The sequence below is a fragment of the Puma concolor genome, chromosome D1 (assembly GCF_028749965.1).
Source record: "Puma concolor isolate L17-30 chromosome D1, mPumCon1.1.hap2, whole genome shotgun sequence".
Lineage (NCBI taxonomy): Eukaryota > Metazoa > Chordata > Mammalia > Carnivora > Felidae > Puma > Puma concolor.
Genome location: NC_141676.1, coordinates 34,690,007 through 34,703,468, shown reverse-complemented (window position 1 = coordinate 34,703,468; position 13,462 = coordinate 34,690,007). Strand labels below are relative to the sequence as shown.

Genomic DNA, 13,462 nt, shown 5'->3' with positions numbered 1-13,462 from the left:
TTCTGCCTTTGCTGGGGGTTGGGGAGGCCTGGAGGCCAATTTAAGCCAGAAATCAATTCATCCACAGAAAAAATAGGTATCTTTCAGTTTCACCAAATAATAATGTTCTTAGTGTGAGGATTTTTCTCATAGTATTATTTTGGATGAGCTGACATGAATAGCCTTTCAATAAAACTAAGCAGTTATTAAGGAATGCGTTAAGAGTATGTTTACTAAAAAGCTATTCTCCATCATATAAATGGAGGAACGAGCATCTGGCAAGGAGAAGGAACTCCCCGTGCTATGTCTAGACTTAATGTAAATCTCTATCATAAAATGTCTTACTATGGCTGATATTAAGTAATACATTTTGACTCCCAAGATGTTTTAATTCTCATCATCTCCCTGCTCTTAACAATCTTTCATTGGATCCTTATTGCCAATAAGTTAAAATATAAACTTATTAGAAAAAGATAAATAAGGCTTTCACAATTTGGGCCAAAGCAGGCTTTTTAATCTTTTGCTACTCCTTCATTTCAGATCCTGAGATTCTAACCAAATCAAACCACATGTACAAATTACGTCCAATCATACTTCTGCCCTTTTTCCCCCATGTTGTTGCTTCTACTTTATATACCTTTATTCCCTTCTTCCTTCTTTTCCTCCTTCAGAGACTTCTATAAATCCAGAATCTCTTTATTACCTATCATCTATCTATCTACGTATCTATCTATCTATCCATCTAGAGAGCATGAGCAGGAAAGGTGCAGAAGGAGAGAGAGAGATAATCCCAAACAGGCCCCACGCTTAACACAGAGCCCAACATGGGGCTCAATCCCATGATTGTGAGATCATGACCTGAGCCCAAATCAAGAGCTTAACCCACTGAGCCACCAAGTGCGCCCAGAATCCCTTCTTTGTGATGTAAATGTTATCTTCTCTGTAAAGGTTTCCTGATTTTTCCTTCTCCCTGATTATACCTTGAATATTGTACTGCATCATCACTGAATGTACTAGAGTGAGTTTTTGAGGGTCTTAAAACCTGGGAGTGTGCCTGTGATCTAAACTGTACTTAGGTAAAACACTCATCAATAAAAAATTGATTTAATATATAAATAAGCTCTACTGTGTGTCTAATTATAAACTGGTGGACATACTCTGAACTTAATTCTACCAATGGCTTTCTTTCTAAGACATTGTTGGTGGTGTTTGTCATTTTTTCAGCTCAGTGTCCATTCCCCACCATTGTAGTAACGACTCTCGGATTCTCTTTCCAGTGATGTTGACTCCATCTAGTTCTGCTTCCATTCAGGAGCATATGATTTAGATCTGACTAATGAGAGCAACACATTCTTCTGGCTTGGTGACTGACTCAAAGATGGACAACATTGGGATCTTTGCTAATTCTCATGGAAAAGAGACTCATACTTTTCTACTATGAATCTTGAAAAATGTGAGGAATGGAAATTCTACCACTATCTTTCTACCATATGAAGCCACCATTATGATAATAGAACACAGAAACAGAAAATTGGGGGGTTGATGATATGGCTGAGAATATAAATTAAGTCAAGACTCAATAAAGTGTATTTTGGAATGTGATCCAGTTAAGATTGAGTTTTTTGTCTTTATGGAGCATAATCAGTCATAACTGATCACATATATTTTACTATTTATCCTTACTCGGAATTCTTTATTCTTACTTAACTCAGCTCAAGCAGCAAGAAAACAAGCATCCATCAATAAATAGTTCCCAATTATTTGGCATAAAAATACGATGGTTGGTTTAGACCCCAAAGGTACAAATTCTTAGATATTGCACTCTGCATCTGTGTCTCAGTGTTCCCAGTGCTTTAAACTCCAACTACCCAAAGCAGTAATTTTATGGTTATCATGCTCTTTATTATCTGTCTTCCCTGTGTAATTCCCTACTTCTTTGTTAATGTTCTCTGCACCTTCCAAGCAACTTACTCACATTTGAAATTTTGTTTCAGTGTTCTTCTGTATGAAGCCAAACTAAGACTAAGCCTCTCTGCATGTGTGTGTGTGTGTGTGTGTGTGTGTGTGTGAGAGAGAGAGAGAGAGAGAGAGAGAGAGAGAAAGAGAGAGAGAGGTGTATACTGTATCCTGGGATTTGTATATTAGGACCCTTTTATAACACAAGTTGCTAGGTAGACATCTTTAGTTTCATACATGTATAATCTACTTCTTAGAAATCGCATGGCCTCCATGGACTAGTTTAGAGAAACTCTAGTGTTCTGGAAACAGATAGCTTTGTGTGTAGGATGGAGGATGGTGGGAGAAATTGGAGGTAAAAAGAATGTCTTGTGACCACCATAGCAATGCAGGAGAGAGAAAATAAATGCTTCATCCATTGAGTCTCTAAGCCTTTCTTCGTATGGTCCAGTGGTGAGAGATATCATGCCTGGAAGCAGAGAACTTAAAGTTGCTTCACAATTTTGCCTAAGTCAGGTTTTTATAATTTTTATGATTATTATTTTATAACAATGAAAGTAATCTTGTGACACAAACAGAGCATATAAATGGATATCTTACCAGACAGCTGCTGCCTCTGTGAATTGTTTTTTGATGGTGGTGGTTTTTGTGGGTTTTTTTGTTCTAAGTCGTGGAATGAAAAGTTGTCATATAGATATGTAACTGTATGGAACTTTGCAACTCATATATCTGAAAAGGATTTCACATCCAGAATATACAAAAAACTTTCCTACAATGTGACAACCAAAAGGCAAAAAACCCAATGTTTAAAAATGGGCAAAGGATTTGAATGGAAATTCTTCAAAAAGGATATACAATGTTCAATAAGCACATGAAAAATACTCAGTATTATTAGTCTGTTTGCCGTGTTTGAGCTCTGAGTCAAGTCAAATCATGGCAGCCTTGCAACTGGGGTCTTTCTTCCAGAGAGCCACCCAACAGGCCAGATGATGACAACTCTCTGGAAATATGCCTTTGAAAGGGCTCAAACCCCTTTCTGCTTTCTCCAGTGGCTGCCAGGTTGTTGATTTTCACCATGGTTGTGGACTGTTGTAGTTTAAGGTTAACATGGAGGTGGAGAATGGGATGAGAATAGAGTAAGTCAAAACATTGCAAAGTTTGATATTGGTGAGATTCAGCGATTTTTCTCAAATAAAGCCTCCTTGAATTGCTGTTAATCTTTGGTTTATTTCCAAACTTCTGCATAAGTTAATTCTGACAATGTTTTCCAGTATTCTTGTTGCTTCTATGAAGGAGAGATTTGGGGGGGTGGGGTGGGTTGGTATCTTTACTCCATCCCCAACTGTTACCTCTTATAGAACTATCGTATGCTATCAGAGTCAGGAAGCTACATTGGTACAGTGTGTGTGTGCATTCTAGGTCACATTGTCATATGTGCAAAGTTGTGTAACCACTACTGAAATCAAGATACAGAACTATTATGTCATCACCAAGGTTTCTGTTATGCTACCTCTTTATGGTCACATCCACCCCAACCCCCTCTCTTCCACCATTTTTAAACTCCATGAACCATTTGTCCCCATTGCCCAGGAATTGTGTTTCTTTGCTACACTCAAGTATTGGTAAGGAGTATGACAGGCCTCTCCACAAATGCAATAATAGATACTAGCAACTGGGCCGCCAGTCATTCATGCTCCCTGGAGTCATAATGGCTCATTTTCTTGGCTGCCGAAATCAGTAAGAACATCTGTCATTGTTTTATCCCTAGCAGTCGGTACATAGTAGTAATAATACTTCACTATGTATCAAATACTGAAGTACTCTTCATACAGTGACTCAGTTTTTTTTTTTTTTTAATGTTTCTTTATTTATTTTGAGAGAGAGTGAGACAGTGCATGTGAACAGGCGTGGGGCAGAGAGAGGGATTGAATCCCAGGCAGGCTCCGCACTATCAGCACAGAGCCCAGTGTGGGGCTCAGTCCCACAAACTGTGAGATCAGGACCTGATCCAAGCTCCAGAGTCAGAGGCATAACTGACTGAGCCACCCAGGTGCCCCTCACTTAATTCTTATAGTAATCCTTTGAAATTATTAACATTAGTATCTTTATCTAAGAAATAAAGATATAAAAGGCGAAGTAACAGTTATTAACTAAGACTGTCCAAAGCGTACCTCTGATGACTGAAAAAGACTTATTCCTCTTCACACTTACCTCCAAAAGATTATGGAAAACTTTCCTTTCAGAAACTAAAATTTTGCAAAGATATTCCAATCTGGAGTCATTATGTGGAGAAACCTTTTTTTTTAATCCCACTCAAGGAATTAAGGGTCACCAAAAACATGATGAAATCAAAATGTGTTGTCAGGAGAGCATGAAACATTTTTGTTTATCAAAAGGATGTGCAGAATTGGAAAGCCCAAGGACTTGGTTATGTGCTGATAAGTTCCTGAAAATACTGTTTGAAGAGACCTAGGCTTGCCCTTTGTCCTTCTATGGCCCCTGTTACAACTAGAGGGAGATAGTCTTTATAGTCTTGAGAGCAAGGTCTTCCTTAAGATCCTTGTCTCTTTTGGAAGGTGCGTCCCCCAGCCCAGCTCACATGCGTCTTAAAACACATAGCTCATCAATAATAGAACCACCTAGATTAGCCATATCTGTATATCCTCCTATGCTAAAGAAAAAAAAAATGTGGAAACCATTATTCTGTACCTACACACTGTCTAATCTGTTTCAGAATTCATATTAGCAGCAGGGAGCTGTGAAGCAGGGCTAAGGGTGGCATTATTTTGGCTGTCAATGGAACTCTTTTTTCCCTGAATTTGACTTTGCTGTGATACGATCAGCCCAAATTGCTGGGTGTTACACAAAAAATTTCTGAAACTCCTTGTTTTCAACTGAAAATATAGTTGAAAAGACTGTTCATGTGATAATGGAGTAAGACCCAGGAATCAGTCTGAACTGTGCTTTTCCTCAGCAAATAGGTTCCTGGGTTTTTGTTCTTTTTTCTTTAGTAGATTCTCTGATGTCTGTGTCTGTGTCTATCTTTTTTTGTTGATTGTTGGGAAACGCAGGAACAAATTTATTGCTGACTTCTAATAATGTTAGAGGATGCTAGGGGTGCCTGGGGGCTCAGTAGGTTAAACGTCCAACTTCAGCTCAGGTCATGATCTCACCGTTGGTGAGTTTGAGCCCTGCGTCAGGCTCTGTGCTGACAGCTTAGGGCCTGGAACCTGCTTCAAATTCTGTGTCTCCCTCTCTTTCTCTGCCCCTTCCCAGCTCATGCTCTGTCTCTCTCTTTTTCAAAAATAAACATTAAATTTTTTTTTTTTAAATTAGAGGACTCTATAGCCAGCATTCTGAATATTAATTTCACTTTTGAATTCATCCTTTCCCTGTAATATTTTCCTTGTATTCCATTTCTTCTCTACTTTTAAAACCGTAACATGTATATTTATTCCTTTCTTTAAAAAGATTACTTTTTTTAATTAAGAAATTTGTTATTTTTAGCATTATGTAGGTCACTTTGTGGCATTAAAAAAAAAGTCGATTAACATGACTAGATAAAGTTGAAAACAGAAGAATGTATCTCCAGTCTATCCACTTAAAAAATAATACTATGGGGGCACCTGGGTGGCTCAGTCAGTTACGTGGTGGACTTTGGCTCAGGTCATGATCTAATGGCTCATGGGTTCGAGCCCTGTGTCAGGCTCTGTGCTGAGGGTGCAGAGCCTGCTTGAGATTTTCACTCTGTTGTCTCTCTCTCTGCCCCTCCCCTATTGGTGCCTTCTCTGTCAAAATAAAAACGTTAATTTTTAAAAAATGAATAAAAATTAATTAAAAAACAAAGACAATTCTTATGTATCACTTCAACAATGCATAAGAGGAAAGTTCAGCTTTCATGAAGCCCCACTAGTCTTTAATTTGGAGGGACTTTTGAAAAAGAATACAATGTTACAAGTATAGAACTGGAAAGTAAATGAGAAAATAAATCAAAAGCACATTATAACTTTTTAAAAGGTCACAGAACCCACACACATCACAAAAGCCAGAAAAATAACATATATCCTAAGTCACCACCTGTCACAGCTCTATAATCACTTTTCTTGCATTTTGACTCCACACTCTTTGAATATTTTTAATGCATTTTTATAACATTCTCTACAGAAGAAAATTTGAAAGGCAACTAACTCCTTGCTTCCTCCAAATGGTTGACTAAATGTTTTGCATTATGTTTTTAAAATTTTTGTTTGTTTCAGTGTCATGTCACTGCACTTTCCCATGTAAGAAACGATGCTTTTCATGCACCAGTCTGTTAGTATAATTTTATCTTAAAAAAATTTTTTAAGTATATATGACAATGTGAGCATAAATGTGGGATCCATTTCTTGGTCTTAGAAGTGCCAGGGAAAACAAGGGATCTTGGCGCTTAAGATTTATTAACTTCACTGTAAATCCGTTCTGTAAGTAAGGACAGAAGCACTGTGCCTTTACTCAATTGCTTAAAGCATTTAACAATTAGTTCAATCTAAAAAAGAAAAAAAAAAGTAAATGCTCTTCAAATTGAGAACAGCCCAATGACTTCCTGGAAAGAGAAAAGAATTGGCATTTAGAGAGGGCCTACTTGGTCTGACCTATGCTGAGTAATTTTATAAAAATGATATCATCTACAAATCTGTTCAATAAACTCTCAGAAGCACCAATTGTCTAGCATACTAGGAATCTCATTGGCAACGAGGCAGACCTGGTACCTTAACTTTTAATGGGGGGAGACAGATAACGAACAATTGAACAGATAACTATAGATTGTGATGAGTGCTCTTCTGAAGGAAACAAATAGGGTGCTGTGAGAAAGAAAATGGAGAGATTGGGATGCCAAATTTAGGTATAGAAAATTTCCACAGTGCTATTTAAGCTGAGACTGCAAGATGAAATGGAACAAGATACGAGAAAAATGAGAAAACTGTGGCCAGAGGGTGGGATCAGTTTGTGCAAAGACCATGAGACTGTGACCCACGTGGAACAATGTAGAGAAAAGCTCTGTGCCGAACTGAGGGGATAGGTGGATGGTTTGATGTAACATAGGTGGCACAGGCCTCAGATCATGCAGTTCTGGAAGCCAGGGCAAGGAGGAGTGTAAGTGCAGCCAGTGGTGAGCATTTAAGGGCTGGTTCTCAGGTTGACATGACACAGCCTCCATTCAGTCTCCTGTGTGCAGTATGGAGCATATGAAGACATTGCAGCGAAATGGGGAAGGAAGTCAGGAGGCTGTTCTGACAGTAAGGGTCAGAGGGCATGGTGGCTTGCACCAGGTAATAGGTTGCAGATGGAGGGGAGTGACTTAAATGGTAATTGCTGATGAGCAGAATGAGGCAAAGTACAGGAAAAAGAGGATTCTAATTTGATTCCCTGGTGTCACATATTTTTACTGATGTGGAGAAAGACTGGGGAGAAACAGATTTCGTATAATCCTTAAAGCAACCCTACAAGGTGACTGTTTTCATACTCTATGTATATGAAAGTGGGTAATAAGAGGACTTTCACTGCCCTCCTCTCCTTCGGTTCAGAAATAGAAAAATATATATCAAAAATTTCTTGGACTTATTGCCCTAATAAATGCACATATGGAATACTGGTCTTCCTTGCTCCCACTAAGTTTTTGAATTTGGGGCCTAGTTGGTCTGCAGGTATGGTTAGCATTCAAGAGCCTCTGTCTGCAAGCCTGAATTCAGAGCTATTCTGTTAGAATCATCTTGCCTTCAGAATTTCCACTAGAGGGAGCCAGCACAATGTGTTTTGTTTTCGCTTCACTGCGTTGTTTTTGGTAACTGTCGTAAATTTCGTACCTACTGGCTGCCCATAGACTTAATCTTAATAAAGTTCACTTTGTTATCTTTTAGAAAACCGTATGCATATTTCGCACAAGATCCTAGAGTCTTCATACAAAGCCTTTTGGAAGGATAAAATGTAGGAAGTTAAGGAAACGTAGGAAATAGGAAAAAAAGAAACTTTTTTTTTAAAGCTACTTTTTTGTTGCTGTTATTTAAAGGTTTATTTATTTTTGAGACACAGCACAAGCAGGGGAAGGGCAGAAAGAAAGGAAGACACAGAACCCAAAGCAGGCTTCAGGCTCTGACCTGTCAACACAGAGTCCGGTGCAGGACTAGAACTCATTAACTGTGAGATCCCGACCTGAGCCAAAGTTGGACACTTAACTGACTCAGCCACCCAGGTGCCCCAAAAAGAAATTCTTATTTGTATTATCAGCAACAAAACATCTGATTTAAACTGTGGTGGAGGAAAAATCTGAAGATATTTTAGTAAATAAGGCATATAAGATTATGTAAAATTTAATAGAAATCATTGTTATTACCTTAACATGTATAAAATTATATTTGTTCTTTCTTATTCACTGTGCTGTCTTTATTTTTATTTTAGGTGAATATATAATAAATACTTATGAACAATAAAATTTACTTTTTAGCATGGTCCCCAAATCTGCTTTTCCTGTCATGTCATGCATTACTGAATCTAAAATCTTTGTGCTCTAGGGAGTTTTTGGAACACTTGTGTCATGGAGGGTAAATATTTCCAATTTATACATAACACAAAATAAGCACAAACATAATAATAATAATAATGATAATAATAATAATAATAATGTAACCATTTGGGTGTCAGTTGAGCACTTTACTATAGAAACTTATTTAATCATTTCCATTAAATCTGAAGTGTTGGTTTCAGATCCACTGCAAGACAGGGGAACCTGTCCTTTCCCTTTGTCATGTGCTCAATTATGAAATGTTGCATGGGGACATTGGCAGCAACATAGCAGCAGTCCATGGAAAGATATGAGTGATAAAGGCATCATTCAAAGTGGAGTCTCTAATGTGCCAGTAGACGAATGCCCATCCAATGAAGCATGTGTTTCTAATTTGGGATTGCCTTCCTCTCAGGGATCTGACACATAAGGTGTTATGAGTTCTGAAAGGCTTGGATTTCATCTGCTGCCTCCTGACAACCAGATACAGTGGCAGATACCATGTTATGAATCCATACTGTTCTATCCTAACAGATGGCCATTAGCTCAGCCTGCTGGGGAATCAACCTTTTGTTGTCTATCTGAAAATAAGCAAGTCAGCTCTTCACATCCTGAAATTACAATGAGAGAAATAGCCCAGGGAGCTCTGAATACAACATGTGACAATAAAATCTGGGGAAGAGAACTTTCTTAACCACAAAAAGATGTGTATTCGATATAGCTTAGTATTTTTGTATTCAGAGCACGTGAAAGAAATAACTATATTTTGACCAAAGGCTTGGGACGTCTAAAGATTTAGCTGGCTGGTTCTGCATTCTGGCTACACATTGAAATCATTTAGGGAAATAATCTGTTAATGATCTCCAATGCTCAAACCACACTTCATCTCCATTAAATCAGAACTGCTAAGATTGAAATCCAGGCATAAGTTATTGTTTTAAGGTTTCCAGGCTTCTCCCTTGTACAGCCAATTCTGAAAATCATTGGTGTTTCCCAAACCTTATGTTATAGGTATCACCTTGGGACTTTGTTAAAATACAGAATGTGATTCAGTATCTCTGGAGTAAAGCCTGAAATTCCGGGAAGATGGTGATATTGCTGTTAACACAACACTCTGTATAGTAAGGATACCAGACAATGTGGGTGGGTTTTCCTGTCCATGATAAATATAGGTCCCAGAACTCTTTCTGCTCATTTGGTGATATTAATTGTTGCTTGATCACGCAGAAGCTCTTGGACTGTTGACATAACCTTCAGCTTATCTTATGAGAGTCTGTAGCTTTCTTCCAGAATCTACTAAGACTTTTTGCTTTGATTATTCTCATTTGGGGAAACCTGGACAAACAGATGTAGATTTTTAGCAGAAAGGAATTTATAAAAAATGAACTGTACATGAATGAATGGAAACACAATGCCTTTGCTTTTATATTCCCAACCTGATTACTGCATCATTAGTATAATATGTAAAATTAGATCTGTGGATTTTTGAGATGCGTTTTCACTGATTCAGAAATAGAGGCACAGAGAAGTTAAGCAATTTATCCAAAGTCACAAAGTTAATAATTGGCGAAATCAAGATTTAAACCTAAGCAGTAGGTGCTTCTAAGCTTTTGCTCCTAAACACTATTGTTTACAGCTTTGCAATAAACCTGACAGGAACCAGTTGATAGATAAGCCTTGAAAATGTAAGTGACTTACTCAAATATCAAAAAATGATCAATGGCCAAGGATGGGTTGAAACTCATTTATTTTCTCTCAATTACGAAAAGAAAGTCCAAGATGTCTACTTGGATGCTGAATCCGAAGGAGAATTTTGTCAAATAGAAATGCTAATTTCTGAGGAGTCCTGAGGACCCTCTGTGGATTCAATTTCCCTTCCATCTTCTTCTCCATATATATTTTGATCTGTTCACACCACAGAGAATAGACTAATGTTGTCATAAAATTAATCAGGTGATTGTGGAAGGCAGAGAGTAGGCCTCCTTCCTGCTGAAAATATTTATGTCTCAGGCCAGGAGGCTAAAAGCCCAGGAGGGAAGGGGATGACGGCAGAGGAGGCTGGAGAGAAGGGCCCTGGCAACACTCTACCTGTCACAGGAAGGTGAAACTGCCTGAGGGGAAACCATCAGCTTGCCTTTTTCCTAATTTGCTTTCAAGATAAAGAAGTGGGAGTTTACTTCGCAGCTGTTATTGCTGACATTTGAGAGGGTGGTTGTTCAGAAAGGCACAAATGGACTGTATGTCAGCAGGCAGTAAAGCAGGATTTTTTTCACTATTTAAAACAAAAAATGTTCCAAGAAAGTGCCTACAGGAGAAAACATAAACTTAGAGTCTTAAACTCTCATCTTTTCTGTGAAGGGGTATGAAAAGGACCCCTAGCTATATTTATTTATCTAGTTAGCTAGCTGTCTAAGAGCTTGTCATTCTAGCCTGGGTAATAATGAACACAAAAGAGAGTGGATGAATTGGTAGACTTTCCCCAGTCTCTGTCTTCCTTCCAAATATCAGATCAATTTCATTGGCCTTTGTGTGCCTAGAGCAATAAGGAAAACATCTAAAGCAGACCAGTATTGCCCTCTTTAAGCTGTACCATGGCCCAGAAAGCAGAAGATAGGAGGAGAGGGGAATATCTTCTTTCTAACTGGATACACTAAATTAGTCAACATGGGTGTTTCTAAATTAAAGAATATTTAATTAAACGGTGCCATGGATCTCATATGCAATATATATTTACCTGCAAACAGCCTCTTAGGACACTGCAGTAGGTGGGTTAAGCCCAATATCCAGCCATCAAGTTGATTATAAGTGAACACAATCTGTGTTTCTTTCTGATAGATTTCAGTCCAGAGTTTGTGTCTGATCCCTGTGAAAAGTAAGATAGGAAACAGAAAAATCAAATAAAGTAATAAAGTCACCATTGTGGGTATCTGTAGCTTGGTCCTGCTCTGAATCCCAGGTGATTTAGAAATGACATAGTCTGCATGCCTCACCCACCCCAAGGACACCTCAAGGGCAAAGGACCTGGGCTATCTATCTACTACAACCCATTAATCATTAGTTGAGAGATGTTCCCAGGGATGCTAATTCCCTAGAACTCCTAGTCTGCCTTTCACAGGAACAGAATAGGCACAGATGGTGAGAGGAACCCTTCAGGCAGAGAGACACAGATGCTGGCAGCAAAATTCAGGAAGACGTGCACAAAAATGGCGAGGACAGGGCACTGCTACAGCAGTCTTCAGAGGTTATACGTTCTAGGAATGCCAAATTCAACTATTATAACATTATTTGCAAACACATCTGATACTCAAGCAAAATTGCTTCCAAAATATGATAAAGGTGCATTTTCACACTAACATATTAACATCAACTCTGTTGCTGGCATGCTGGCCTGGTAATAGACACTGGAAATAGAACAAGGAAAGCAGCATACCATGAAGCAGCATAGAATACAGAGGAACAATTAAATACGGTTAGAGAAAAAAAGGCCTGTGCTCCGTCATGTCCTTTTTACTAGATTTATAACCCTGTGCATGTCTTTTTCATGTGTTTACATGTATAAAGATATATATTTATGATGTTCAAGTTACTGCTAAAGTAATTGTACCCAGTGGTTTCCATCTAGATCAGAAATGCCCCCTCTGTCTTCTTCTTCACTGGTAAGCCCTCCTAAAGACTCAGATTTTTCTCAGACATTCAGCTGGGCCATGTTCTGCTTATTAAAACTTTGTTGTGACATTTTTCCATAGCCTTATTAAATGACTATATTTCATTTCTGTCCAAATGTATGTATAGCCTTTATTACAGATCAACTGCTTTCTTTACTGAAGATAAAGAATTCTCCCAAAACAAGTTTATCATTTAAATGATTTATCTAGGGCTTTTCACTTGTGCTATGAAGCAAAGCATTGAAAGAAATACAAATTGAAAAAAGATATGCTTATAGTTGGCCCAGTGAATAACAAACTTTAGTAATAATTCACAATTTTGAAAAATAGCCTCAGGAATGGAAAATTCGATAGAATGATTAAGAAAAAAATAGTGAGATAAAATTTTAGTTGTCAAAGTACTTCTCACAGAAAGACATTCACTTGATGCATTAATATTGGCCAGTGTATTTGAGTGATAATTGTTTAGCTATAAAAAAAACAAAAAAATTAATTTTCTTGAGAATGCATTTTATTTTTTATATTACATTGATCATTGAATGTATACTTAAATTTTAATGTGATCTTCAAAAGTTGAAAGGTTTTTTTACATGCACAGCTACACAAATCAAAAATTATCAGACAGCATTTCTCAGTTTAAAGTTTAAGAAATATGATCGTTGACTCTAAAGATCCAAAGCATTTGCTGAGCTAAAACATCAGGCAGAGGCATGGATTCTTGGTCTCGAGAATAAGAAATGAGCTCTAAAAAATTACCTAAAATAGAGTCACATTCCAATCCCCACTTGACAGCTCTAATGAATTTTGCCTTTCTCCAGGCAGAAAAATAATATATCGTACATCAAATCATGCTAATTCCAGCTTGAGAATAAACAAATGACCTGTTAGGTCATATTGCTTTCCAATAGGTCCAAATTAGGTTTAGGTTCTATGGTGTGACATTTTGCACCGAGAGATTGGGAAGCAACTGGGGAATGGATCTCCTGTCCTGATCTACACTTAAGGTGTATCATGTGCCCATTTTTGTACACAGAGCTGGCCCAAGGTGGAAGGATAGAGTCAGAGAATAAGTGGAAGCCTATCTTCCCTGAACTCCCAATTCTGTCTGTCTCTCGCTTCCTCCATTTTGTATGCCTTTTTTTCTCAACATAATCACAGTATGTGTTCATTGTACAAAATTTTCTAAATGCAAAAATACATCATGAAAAACAACCCAAATTAACCATAACTCAGACACCCCAGAATCACCATTAATATTTTAAGGTATATCCTTACATTGATTTTTTTTTTTCTGTATAATTGTGTGGTTAGAAATATATCTTTG

The 13,462-nt window shown here is 37.8% G+C and overlaps 1 protein-coding gene across 3 annotated transcripts in view; it reads left to right on the top strand.

Moving 5' to 3' along the window:
* Nucleotides 1-13,462, top strand: part of ANO3 (anoctamin 3) — a 440,478-nt gene that overhangs the window by 94,336 nt on the left and 332,680 nt on the right. The window lies entirely within an intron of this gene.